Raw genomic sequence first — 14,004 nt, 5'->3', positions numbered from 1 at the left:
GTTACTACTAATTGCTTTAATTTATGACTCTGCTAGATAAGTAGATTATTATTGCCAGTTACTGTTTAATGATAATGTCAGATTGGAATGTTAGAAATGATGTATACCTGTAACCTTGGAATGAACACTAAGTAACCTGAAAAAGTTTAGTATTATTGCAATACTAGTTTAGAGATTATATAAATCCTGACTCTCAGATCAGTAAACGGACTGCTCCACAAAATCCCGCCTGGCTCCTGTAATTTCATGACAACACTTTCCATATTCAATGGAGCTGGACTTCCATAGATCTCCTACTTATCCAGCTGCTTTACTGTAACATTTTTCATACTGAATTCCCTAACTATGGATATATTCCCCAAGGCATTGTCCTGGACCCTCTCTTCTCTTCCCCTCCTTACCTCAATGATTCTACTCTTTCTTTCTTTCTTTCTCTTTCTTTCTTTCTTTCTTTCTTTCTTTCTTTCTTTCTTTCTTTCTTTCTTTCTTTCTTTCTTTCTTTCTTTCTTTCTTCTTCCTTCCTTCCTTCCTTCCTTCCTTCCTTCCTTCCTTCCTTCCTTCCTTCCTTCCTTCCTTCCTTCCTTTCTTCCTTTCTTTCTTTCTTTCTTTCTTTCTTTCTTTCTTTCTTTCTTTCTTTCTTTCTTTCTTTCTTTCTTTCTTTCTTTCTTTCTTTCTTTCTTTCTTTCTTTCTTTCTTTCTTTCTTTCTTTCTTTCTTCTCTTCCTTCCTTCCTTCCTTCCTTCCTTCCTTCCTTCCTTCCTTCCTTTCTTCCTTTCTTCCTTTCTTCCTTTCTTCCTTTCTTCCTTTCTTCCTTTCTTCCTTTCTTCCTTCCTTTCTTCCTTTCTTCCTTTCTTCCTTTCTTCCTTTCTTCCTTTCTTCCTTCCTTTCTTCCTTTCTTTCCTTCCTTCTTTCTTCTTTCTTTCTTTCTTTCTTTCTTTCTTTCTTTCTTTCTTTCTTTCTTTCTTTCTTTCTTTCTTTCTTTCTTTCTTTCTTTCTTTCTTTCTTTCTTTCTTTCTTTCTTTCTTTCTTTCTTTCTTTCTTTCTTCCTTTCTTTCTTTCTTCCTTTCTTCCTTCCTTCCTTCCTTCCTTCCTTCCTTCCTTCCTTCCTTCCTTCCTTCCTTCCTTCCTTCCTTCCTTCCTTCCTTTCTTCCTTCCTTCCTTTCTTTTCTTTTTCTTTTTTCTTTTCTTTTCTTTTTTTTTTTTTTTTTTTTTTTGAGGGTCAGGGTTAAGTGCCCAGGGTTACACACCTAGTGTTTGAATCCAAATTTGAACTCCAGGGCTGGTTCTATCCACCGTGCCACCTACGAGCCCCTCTACTTATCATTTCTATGCAGATGACTGCAAGATGTTATTGTTGTCTTTTTTATTCAAGTCTTATCTTCCTACAGAGCTCCAGACCCACATTAATTGCAGCCTATTGGATATTTTGAACTACATATCCCAAAGGCATCTCAGACTCAAGATATCAAAAACAAAACTCATTATCCACTTCCCCAACCCCACCCTTTTTCTAAACATCCCTCTTTCAGTCATCAGCACTTTTCCAGTCACCTAGGTTTGAAACTCTGAGTCATCCTTGTCTGCAAGCTCTTAGTCACTCCACATATCTAAGTGATTGCCAAGTTTTGTCAATTCTCTCCTGACAATATCTCACATCTGTTCCCTCTCTCCATTCACACCTCTACACCCTAGCTAAGGATTTCATTGTCACCACCTATCTCAACTCTTGCAGTGCCTTCTAATTGACTTTCCTGCCTCAAGTCTCCATTCAAACCATCTTCCACACAGCAACCAAGGTGTTAGTTCAAAGACATGGGTCTGATCATGTTATTCCTTTAAAAAAACCCAAACCTTCAGTAGCTCCATATTTTCTCTAGGATTCAATAAAAAGTCCCTAGTTTGGCAATAACAGCTTTCACAATGGAATTCAACCTAGCTTTACAGATTCTTTACTCGTTGCTCCTCTTCATGTACTCTATGGTCTAGCCAAATGGACCTTCTTGTACTTCCTGAATAAGAAAGTAGAAAAGAACCATATCCTCACCCTAACATAGGTGATGGAATCACAGGAAGCAAAAAGTAGATAATAAACATAAGGTGTTAATGCATTAACAAAGTGTTCACACTTTAGAAAGTATGAATATTTTTCTCTGAATAAATTAAAAGAAGAGGATAGAAAGGGATTTCTCACATTGACACTATTCTCCCATAAGAAGATACTTTATAGAGACTTGGAGAGCCAACTTGAGAGAGTTTGAGGCCCAGTTAGAGAACTCCAATTCAGAAGCACTGTCAGAGAGGCTGTGACCTGGGGAAGGAAGCAACTTTTAGGTAGACCTTGGACAACAGAAAAGAAAGGATATGGATGAGAGAGACAGACAGAGACACAGAGAGAGAGGCAGAGACAGACAGAGATAGATACAGAGACAGAGAGATAGACAGAGAGAGAAACAGAAAGTGACAGATACACACACACACACACACACACACGCACACAGAATGCTAATGCCAGCAAGCTTGGATAATAGAGAGTTGAATGGAGGAGAGGAGCAGATTATGGGATCCCAACTGACCGACCAATCTGCCCAGCAAAGACATTTGAGCTGATAGGGAAGCGTTTTGGGACTCTACTAGGAGAGAAAGTATTTCTAGGTCCTATCGTACCAGAATATCAAGCCTTGACTTTATGTATTATTTTCATGCATACCTGTGGAGACAGGTAGTGGCTCTGGGGATAAAACACTAGGCCCGGAATCAGGAAGATTTGAGGTTCAAATCAAGTCACTTAAACTCTGAAGTCACTTAATCTATTGGAGAAGGAAATAGCAAACCACTTCAATATCTTTGCCAAGAAAACCCCATGGATAGTATCAATGTGTTATATTCATGGAGTCATGAAAACTTGAATACAACTGAACAGCATTAACAATAAATTGGCCCTATGGATGCTTTTTGTGGACAGTGTTTTGTAGACAGTGATCCTTAGAATTAGAGGGGAAAATGTTTTGTAGTTACTGTTCTTCCTATGCCATCTTAATAAATGTCTTTGAGAACTAATTTGGTCTTTTGGCTCACTGTTAATGGAAAGCACACTGGTAGGCTTGTAAAATTAAACTCCTATTAGTGTAGACTCACAGTGTAACCTAGAATCTGATCCTTTGGTGATCCAACCCTACCATGTGTGGGAACAAGTATCAAGGATAGTGGGGTGGGGGTGAAATTAGACATCACTCACAAAATTCCCATCTCTCAACTCTAAATCTATGCACAGGTCATCCATCTGCATACCTGGATTGTTCTCCCTCTTCCATTCTGCCTCATAGAATCTCCAATTCCTTTCCCTCAGTGCGATTATCATCTTCCAAAAGAGATCTTTCTTGATTCTTTTACCTTCTTGGAGAACTGATGTTCAGTCATTTCAGTAGCATCCTACTCTTTGTGACCCTATTTCGGTTTTCTTAGCAAAAATACTGTTTGTCATTTTCTTCTCCAGCTCATTATATAGATGAGGAAACTGAAGCAAACAGAATTAAGTGACTTGCCCAGGATCACATGGTTAATATGTATCTGAGGCCAGATTTGAATTTAGGAAAAGGTGAATCTTTCTGATTTCGGCCTGATCCTCTATCCAACTATCCTTCTATGAGAATTACCCTTCTCAAATGACTCTGTAATTATTTTGTGCCTTTTTGATATTATCTATCTATCTATCTATCTATCTATCTATCTATCTATCTATCTATCTATCTATATTCTTTAATAGTGTTGAGGCTGAGAAAGGGACTACAAAAGTTTGGGGTCATAGATTGATGTGGGGAGGTGTTTCAAAAGAATTTGTTGGCTTGAACACATTTCCTTAGCCAAGGGGTAAAGTTTATTGTAATTGTAATGCTATTACAAGTGGATTGAATTCTAAGAGAATTCAGCAGCGAAACAGAAGTAAGGAGACACATTTATCCAGCTTTATATCATTCTGGAATTTGGTTATCACTGAAAAGATTATCACTATTGTCTCAGGAGTTTGGTCTGGGGGACTATGTTGAGTTCAGAAGCTGTCAGACAGTCAGCAATGAATTGAGAAGTGGTCTATTCAGAATCAGACAGATTGTTGTTTTTAGATTGGGAGTCTGGGAAGTCCCTGAGGCAGACTCCAAAGTCAGAAGATTTAGGATTACTGATTTATTATTTGAACAGAAGCCCTCCCCCCCATGTAAATCATATTACATCAACAGAATATAAGGTTTTTCAGTGACTGCCGCACAGCTGGACAGTCACTAGGTGCTGGGGATACAAATATAAAGGATGAAACAATACTTAATCTCAAGGAGTTTAATAGATACTTGTTGATTGATGATTTTACAAAGCAGACTTTAAAGGATTAGTCACATAGGTTAAATAGTGGTGATTATTAATTCTATTTTTGTCTGTTTGGATAGCTATCCCTGTGACTAGAGATTCTTTGGCATGTTATTCCAGATTAGTGCCTGTTATTATTATTGTGAAAGGATAATAGTTCTTTATTTGCGCAAGGTAAAAGAAAAAAAAAAGCACAACCCACACACTTGCCTCAAGCTTAACCAGTGAGTAGCAGTGGAGGTTTACAACACAATGTTCTTTTTTAACTGTTTATTGTTGTTAGGTTTTGTTTGGTTTTTTTGTTATGCTTCTGTTTTTGGTGGGGGAAGTGGGTAAGAAATTTTTCATTGGGTTCTTCCTCAGGGGCTAGAGTTTACTTATTACTCCATCTAAAAGGAGGAATGGAGTGTTTCAGAAATGGTAAATTCAATTCTCAATTTAAAGAGACTTTTAAGAGGATAACTTGAAAGAGGCTAAAGAGTTTTTCTATCATGACGAGAAAAGTTGGAGAAAACTCAGAGAAAAAAGTAGAAGAATTTTTTTTTTTCTGATAAAATTATTGTAACCCTTTTCTTGTAAAGAACAGAAAGAGGATTCTTGTGAAGAGACTTCATTTAGTAGTCTTAACAGACTACTATGGGGCTATGTTCTTAGAAATGAAGAGAAGTCATTTGAAGTTATTAGTAATGGTTTGGCATAGCTCTGGCTATGATTTTTCTCACTGTCACAATATTGTGAATAATTTATCCATACTTTTGTTTTATTATTTATTTCATTGTTAATAAATTGTATATTCAGTAACTTTATTTGATTTTAGGAGATTAAAAGATATAATAGAGATGCTGATAACAAGAAGTAGGTTTCTTCAGTTTATAAAATAAACAATATTTAATAACCTGGGATGGAGTTCTGAGCTTAGTTGTTGGAGATGTTGAAATTTCCTTAATTAATGAGAAAATAGGCAAACATAGCCCTGAATTACCCTGGAATTCCATATGAGTTTAAATAAGAAAACAAGTAGCAGGCTGAGATTTAACCAACAAGTGAATGCAATTAATTGTGAACCCTATCTAACCTTGTTCCATTGTTTGTCTCAATTTTAAAAAATAAACATTTATTTATACATTTTATTTTTATTTCAACTCCATTTTCAAAAGTATCCCCTAGAGGAATGTGGTTTAATGGAGTTAGTTTTAGGTACTTGCTTAACAAATGATTGAACCAAGACAGAATTTAGCCTCCAATCCCCATAAATCCCCTGTCCTTTAGGAAGAAGTTAATGAAAGACAAACTCCTGGCTGTGCCAAAATTGAAATCCTTGTGATTATGGGTTTCCTATCAGGATGGCAACATTTCATTGTAGAACTACCACAGAGTTTTAATAAAGAGCCCATTTTATCCTGACCCCCACTTTCTTGGAAATTCTCTGTATTTCTTAGACTTCTAAGTTGGAGAGTGGGAATTATTGGGAAATCTGACTGTAAAGAATTGATGGAAAAATCTACATAGAAACCTAAAAATAGTTCACATCAGAGATTCCCAGAATGTTAGAACTAGGAAAGATTTTAAAAACCACTTATCTCGGTCCTACCATTGGACAATTGAGGAAGTGAGCTTCAAATAAGTCAATTAATTTGGCCAAGATTACAAACAATTAATGTCGGGATGGGCTTAAAATTTAGGTGTCTCGGTTTCTGTCTTGTGAACAACTTGTTTTACATCAAATTCTTTCGTTTTGATAATAACTTTAGAAGCTCAGACCTATTTGTTCCCTATTTATTCTCTTCCAAGGATTCAAATACTAGAATGTCCTTTTTATTCCACAGAAAACAGAGGATCATAGATTTATAACTAAAAGGGATCTCAGAAGTGACCTAGAACAATGGCCTCATTTTGTAAATCAAGATATGGATGGCTCAGAAAAGTGAAGGTGAAATGATTAGCCCAAGATTATATAGAAAATATGTTTTAGATGCAAAATTTGAAATCAAGGACTCTGACTCTAAGAACTAGTGTATACTGTATTATATAGAAAATCAAGTTGTATGTAGTTACCTATGGGGTTTGCCATGTAGTTCTAAACTTAAATTAAAAAAATATAAAAAAAAAGCTTTTTATTTGGAGAGCAATTTGGAACTATGCCCAAAGGGTTATCAAACTGTGCATACCCTTTAATCCAGTACTGTCTCTACTGGATCTGTATTCAGATTCAGAGAGCATAAAAAAGGGGGAAAAGACCAACATGTACAAAAATGTTTGTAGCAACTCTTTTCAGAGTGGCAAAGAATTGGAAACTGAATGGATGCCCATCAGTTGGAGAATGGCTGAATTAATTATGGAATATGAATGAGGTGGAATGTTATTGTTCTATATGAAATGACAAGAGGCTGATTTTAGAAAAGCCTGGAAAGACCTACATGAACTGCTGCTGAGTGAAGTGAGCAGAACCAAGAGTAACAAAAAGATTATGTGATGATTAACTGGAATGAACTTGGCTCTTTTCAACAATGAGGTGATTCAAGGCAATTCCAAAAGATTTGTGAGGGAGAGAGTCATCTGCATGCAGAAAGAGAACTATGGGGACTGAATGTACATTCCAATATAGTATTTTCACCTTTTTTGTTATTGTTTGCTTCCTTTTTTTCTCATTTTTTCCCTTTTTGATCTGATTTTTTTGTGTGCAACATGATAAATGTGGAAATTTGTTTAGAAGAATTATACATGTTTAACCTATATTGGATTACTTGCTGTCTAGGGGAGGAGAAATTGATCCAGGATCAGTGCTACTACTAGTAGCACTCAAAAGGACTCATTAGAACTCATAACAGAAGGAAAAGAACCCATATGTGCAAAAATATTTGTAGCAGTTCTTTTTGTGGTATCTAAGAATTGGAAAATAAGTAGATGCCTGTCAATTGGGGAATGGCTAAATAAGTTATGGTATATAAAATAATGGAATTTTATTGTTCTATAAAAAAGGATGAGCAAGCTAATTTTAGAACAAACTGGAAAGATTTACATGAACTGACGCTGAATGAAATGAGCAGAACAAGAAAAACATTGTGTACAGTAATAGTAAGATTGTGTGATGATCAGCTATGACAGACTTGGTTCTTCTCAGTAGTTCAATGATTTAAGGCAATCCCAAAAATCTTTGGATGGAAAATGCCATCTGCATCCAGAGCGAGAACTATTCAGTGGTCCTCAAACTTTTTAAATAGAGGCCAGTTCACTGTCCCTCAGACTGTGGGAGGGCCGGGAATATAGTAAAAACAAAAGCTCACACTCTGTCTCTGCCCCTCAGCCCATTTGCCAAAACCCGGCAGCATAAACATCCTCAGTGGGCCACATCTGGCCTGCAGGACCGTAGTTTGAGAACTCCTGCATATATAAATTAATACAGGCTATTTTCACTTTTTTTTTCTTCAGTTTTTTTTTTTTCTTTCTCATGGTTTTTCCCTTTTGTACTGATTTTTTTTTCTCCCAACATGATTCATAAGGAAATGTTTTTTAAAAAATGAATGTACCGACATATATAATGCTCTCTATTTTTTTTTTTTTTTTGCTGAGGCAATTGGGTTTAAGTGACTTGTACAGGGTCATACATCTAGGAAGTATTAAGTGTCTGAGATTAGATTTGAACTCAGGTCCTCTTGACTTCAAGGCTGGTGCTCTATCCATTGCTCCACCTAGCTGTCCCCTTGTACATACATGTATAACAAAAAAAAAAAAAAAAAAAAAAAAAAATTTTTTTTTAGTTTGACTTTCTTTTAGCATTCTTATATTTTTCTCCTGGTTCTACTTTACTTTGCATCAGTTCATACAAGTCTAATCAAGATTCTTTGAATTTTTCATATTTGTTTTTTCTTACTACATAGAAGTGTTCAATTACCTTCACATACTACAATTTTTTCACCTACTCCCTGAATAATGTATATGTACTTTGTTTCTGGTCCTTTGCCACCAAGAAAAACACTGCTATAAATACTCTGGTAATTATCAGGCCTACTGAGTCTGAGAGGATCTCCAAAGGTCTCCAAGGTCAAAGAAAGAATGAATCAGAATTTCAGAAAAGAAAAGGACTTTGAAGATTTAAAAAAAATAATAGTCTTTTATTTTCAAAATACTTTATTTTTAATTTTTTTCATAATAATAGCTTTTTATTTTCAAAACACAACAGTTAGTTTTCAGCATTCTTCCTTGCAAAATATGTTCCAAATTTTTCTCCTTCCCTTCCTCCCATGCCCCTTTCCTAGATAGTAAGTAATCTAATAAAGTTTAATCCTTGCAGTTCTTCTGCATTTATCATGTTGTACAAGAAAAATCAGATCAAAAAGGGAAAAAAGGAAAAAGGAAAAAAAACCAAACAAGCAAACAACAAAAATAGTGAAAATACTAGGTTTTGATCCACATTCAGTTCCCATAGTCCACTTTCTGCATGCAGATGGCTCTCTCCATCAAAGTCTATTGGGATTGGCCTGAATGATCTCATTGTTATAAAAATCCAAGTCCATCAGTACAACTTCCCTATTTTAGAGATGAGGAGGCAAGGGTCTAAGGAATTAATGTGACTTCTTTAATACTATACTATTAACTATTGGCAGAATTATTACTAGAACTCAGATCTCTTAGATTCCCAGTTTAGTACTCTTTCCACTACAATGAACTGTCTTTACCAAAATAGCTTTATTATTATTATTATTATTTTGGCTTCTACTTGACTACTCCTTCCATTCAGCCAGGGCATATTGAGTATGTTTACATAAAAGTGACCAAGCACACTTTTGAGAATACAGGCATGGGACACAGTGGAAAATGCACATTCTCATTGAATGAACAATGGTGTGAGCATGTATTGTTAATTAATCATGTAGTAAAGAGCTAACTCTAACCAGCCAGCTGACTAATGACCAACAGCCTCATATATTCCAAACAGCTTATTCCTATGTAGAGTAACCACATCCTCCTTAAAATGATTAGTTATGTCATCACTATCACTGCCCATCCATTAAAGAGTAACAAGTTCTTATTAAATACCTGCTATGTGTCAGGCAGGGTGCTAAGTGCTTCACTCATTATTTCATGTCATTTGACCTTCACTCCAACTCTGAGTAGTGAGTTATAGAGGACCAAGAATAAGTCAATGAACAGCAAGAGTCTGGTCCAGGTATTACTTGAGACTTGCTCTCTGTTAGGGCTAGCCATTCAAACTATTGGCTCACCATCTCTCTTAACAGTTTTTGAAAGACATACTCAGGATAAATTTAGAATAATCTTGATGGAGAAAGTGACAGGAACAAAGCATTACAACTATGCTATTTACAACTCTGTTTTGACAAATACCTTGCCATTGATAATTTCTGCTATTTACAACTGTTTTGACAAATACTTAGCTATTGATAATTTCTGTTAATTACAACTCTGTTTTGACAAATACCTTGCTATTGATAATTTGTTATCGATGATTCTGTTATGATAGATATCTTGTTATTTCTAGTTAAGGTGAATTGAAATGTCAAAGTATGGTATATGCATTAACCCTGGAAGATATATATTATCACCTGGAGATAGCTGTTATTAATGTAACACTAATTAAAAAGAATTAATATAAACCCTGGGGTTCAGATTAATAAACGGGGATTGCAAAGCCTGGCCTCATATATTCATTCACACTTTCAGTATTCACTGGAGTTAGACTCCAACTATTTTATGGTTGAAGAAACTGAGGTAGGCAGAAGTTAAGTGACTTGTTGACTGAGGGTCTTAGAGTTAGTAAATGTCTGAGCCAGGATTTAAACACAAGTATTCCTGATTCCAGGTCCAATGTTCTCTTGGACTTGTGCCACTTAGCAACTTTTTGCATTATTATAATATTTATGAATATAACCAATAAGCACAGTCAGGTTATGCAAATTAATACATTTGCCCTGTTTGAGAATAAGTCTCATTTTATATTAGTCCATCATCTCTCATCTAAGAGGTAGGAAGCATGTTTTATCACCGGTCTTTTGAAGTTATGAAGGTTCACTGCATTGATCAGGGTTCTTAATTTATGCTCCAAATATTTATGGGTTCTGTAACTTCAAAAACCATTCAGAGGCTTGATTTGCCGTGGATCCCGAGGGAAGCCAGGAAGAGCTCAAAGACCTGTATATTCTCTACCATTTTGGCTCTGCCCTCTTGTGAGTGATTATAAAATTCACTTAGGAAAGTTTGGCATCTTTTGCAGTAAGCAAAATACTGTCTGAAAACAGTATCATGTGGTAAATCTTACCATATACAGCAGGATTTCTTAAACTTTTTCTACTTTTGTCCTATTTTCATCCAATAAATTTTTATATGACCCCAGGCATATAAATTTATAAAATAAGTATACAAATAGAACATTTAGATAATAAATCATAATTTCACAATCCCCATAATCAGTTATAAGATCCTATATCTGCCTATCATCATTCCCATATTTTTATCATGATACAAGTATATTATTCTCTTAAGGATTTTGTAGAGATAAGCAAACTGGCATATATGGGGGATTGTTATTGTCTTCATGACAATAGATGTAAATACTGTCTGTAATTCTTTTTTTTTTTCCTTTATTCTTTTTTGATGACTTCTCTTTCAGGTTTCTTCAGAATCAGTAATCTCAAAGTTTTGTCACTCTCAATATGAACCACCTCTGTATACTGAGTCTGGTCAGGAACTCTTTCTGTCTTTATTTTCTTTGGTGTGATTTCTAAACTTCTTCATGTAGTATTCTGGGGACTATGTTGTTAGAGTTCAAATGAAATGGTTGTACAATCATTGATGAAGAGAACAATTTGCTCTAAAATGTTGACGGCTCTTTTACATTTTTTTTTTTTTTTGATGGTTTCATCATCTTATGGTTTCATCCCTAAGTGCTCTCAGGATGATATGGTTTTAATTTTGTTTAACATTAAGTTTTCTATAAATTTGTATTTCCTTCATTTATATTTCACATCTCACTCTTTTATAAGGTATGCTACTTATAATATTCTTCTGCAAGAGTTTACAAACAAGTTCCCATTTTATACCATAATAGCCCTCAGTCACCATACCTTTCCACTTGGCAAAGAGGTTAAGTGTTTGATAGCTGAAGATTCTTTTACTCTTCTCATTTTGGTTATTGCTTTACATTAGTTAAACTCCCAAAACAAATGGTGGAAACCCATGATATTGTCTGTTTCCCATCACTTTATCATGTTTTTATTTTCTATCATTCCCAATTTGTTTCCCTTTTGGGGGGATATCAATTGTTGGTCTAACACAGGTCATGTTGAAGTGGTTTTAATTGTCTGTTACATATTTTCCCACACTTTTATCCTTTCTTCTGATTTGATGTTGATTTTTATCTTTGTTCCAACTAGTTGATAATTTGATTGCATACAGATATCTGATTTAGAAATGATTCACATAGGTAACCAGTCATTTCCTGTCAAGTAAGATATAATACATTTTATAATTCTAGGTGATGTTATTAAGTGCTTATTGTGTTCAGAACCTTCTGACTCTTTTCTTAAATCAAGTGTTTGTGACATATAGACATAAGACTTCTCCACAGTCTACAAAGCCTTTGGCCTCTTGTTTCTTGATCCTGAGTCATATTTTCCAAAACATTTTGCCATTTTTTTCTCCTATGGAAACCCTTGAATTGAAATCATTAAGTGTATGTTGATTTCATTTAGAGCGTCTCATCAAATTCTTTCTCTATACCTTCTCATCTTCTGCAACAGATGCTGATTCATAAACTAGGGATTATGATCATAATAATGTTTTTTGTTAGTGCTCATTATGAACAGGCATAGATTCCTGTAATGCAAGATGAACATTAAATATATCCAAAGAAATGAGATCGCATTAAATGATGTCCCAAAGATGAAATCTTTGGTAGATGATAAAACTGATTTCTCTAACTTTAAAATTTTTTCTTTCCATAGAGAACCTAAAAATCATCTTTTCATTTAGCTGCAACTTTCTCTGGTCTTCTGGTTTCATTTATAGGGGGATGCCATTTTTCAAATGGAGTGTGAGCTGGATTGAAATGAACAGGAGAAGAGCAGTCTGGAAACATGAAGTGCTTTTTAATCATCCTAAATATCTTTTTGAACAAGGAACTCTTCATTTTACCATCATTATTCTTCTAGTGAAGCTGTATGATTTTGTCATGAAACAACATGATCTTGAAGAACCAAAGTCATGGATCCCCCAAAGAGGATATTTAAGGCTACAATGTATCATGTGTGAAGAAGTATATAGAAGAAAGTTATAACTAGAAAATGAGGTAGGCTAGTCTTAGCTACAGATACGGACAAGCTGTGTGTCCATAGATATCATGCAGTTCTAACAGATCTAGCGGGAGACTCCTACTAGGTTGTTGGGATTCACTGTGGATAATTCATAGGGCATGAACAATAGTAGCCAAAGATGAGAACGCATAGAAGTCTGATCTGCATTACTAGAGTGAGCATGCATGTCATTGAGATCACAAATCATTTGAGGTTTCAAAGGAGAGAAATGTCATGGGATTGCCATGGTCAAAGTGTTCATCACCTCATGGTCAGCCTTTTCTGTACTTAATTAGCCGAGTCATGCAAGTTTGTCACTTGGATCATTCTCAAAGCTTTTCCACTTTGTTATTCACCAACAATGTCCTCAAGAGCCTCCACGCTACAGTGAGCAAGTAGAGAGAAAGCTGGTGAGAATCCAGAAAATACAGATCAGGTGACTAGAATGGTAAGGGTACTGGAGAACCTGCCACTTGAGAATTTGATGAACGAGGTATATTTAGCCCAAGGAAGAAAAAAACTTAAGTCATATCATCAAGATGAGGAAGGCAGCATATTATCTCATTTGGATCTCACAACAACACTGTAAGACAAATGAGATAATATATGTAAAGAACTTTAATGGACTATTTACATTCAGTTAATAATATGTCACATGTTCTGGAACTACTGTCTCAACTCACATTCACACTTCAGGTCACATCCTCAGGGATCTATTACTCTACCTCCCCTCAGAATTTAGTTTTAACTCTGAGGGCCTGGAGAGAGGTTTATCTTTTTCTCATAGAATAAATTGTGAATCCGTACTGGAGTGCTTTTTCCCATGGTTCTAAGCTGATATCAATTAGGTTGCTAGATTTAATTAGTTTTTAGAAAGTAACATTTATTAAGGTAGTATAGTATAAAAAAAAAGTTGGTACAAAACAAAATCCCCAAAGTGACATTTTCCTGGAAATACAAAAGCAAGGGAAAGTCAGCTTAAGTTAGAAGTGTACATGTAGCAAAAGATCAACTCATAATTCCCGGCTTCTGGAAGTCTTTTTCTCTCTTTGGAGTGCTCATGAAATTCCCCTTATGCTTGGTGTAAATTTTTCTGTTGGTTTTGTGTAATCTTGAAGTTGCTTTTCCTTAGTGTGATTAAGTTGTTTTTAGCTTTTAATGGAGAGCCTCTGTTAGCTGTTTTGAGAGTACATGAGCTTTAAAGTCTTCTCTGAATCTTTGAAGTTCAAACTGTCCTCCTCTAATCAAGGGCGCTGAGGGAGGGGGACTGCACCAGAGGAGGGATTATTTTCCAAACATACTCTGCCTTGATTCCTTTGGTGGGAGGATTCCTCTGTATTAGC

General features: G+C 35.4%; 1 long non-coding RNA gene across 2 annotated transcripts in view; it reads left to right on the top strand.

Moving 5' to 3' along the window:
* The window catches only part of LOC141550727 (uncharacterized), a 154,571-nt gene extending 141,847 nt beyond the window's left edge, over window positions 1-12,724 (top strand). For both annotated transcript variants that reach the window (XR_012484674.1, XR_012484675.1), the window contains one exon: window positions 12,378-12,724. This is a non-coding gene — a long non-coding RNA (uncharacterized LOC141550727). The remainder of the gene's footprint in view (window positions 1-12,377) is intronic.
* Window positions 12,725-14,004: the final 1,280 nt, after the last annotated feature.

This window comes from Sminthopsis crassicaudata, chromosome 1 (genome assembly GCF_048593235.1).
Source record: "Sminthopsis crassicaudata isolate SCR6 chromosome 1, ASM4859323v1, whole genome shotgun sequence".
NCBI lineage: Eukaryota > Metazoa > Chordata > Mammalia > Dasyuromorphia > Dasyuridae > Sminthopsis > Sminthopsis crassicaudata.
This window is presented reverse-complemented; position numbering and strand designations above follow the sequence as displayed.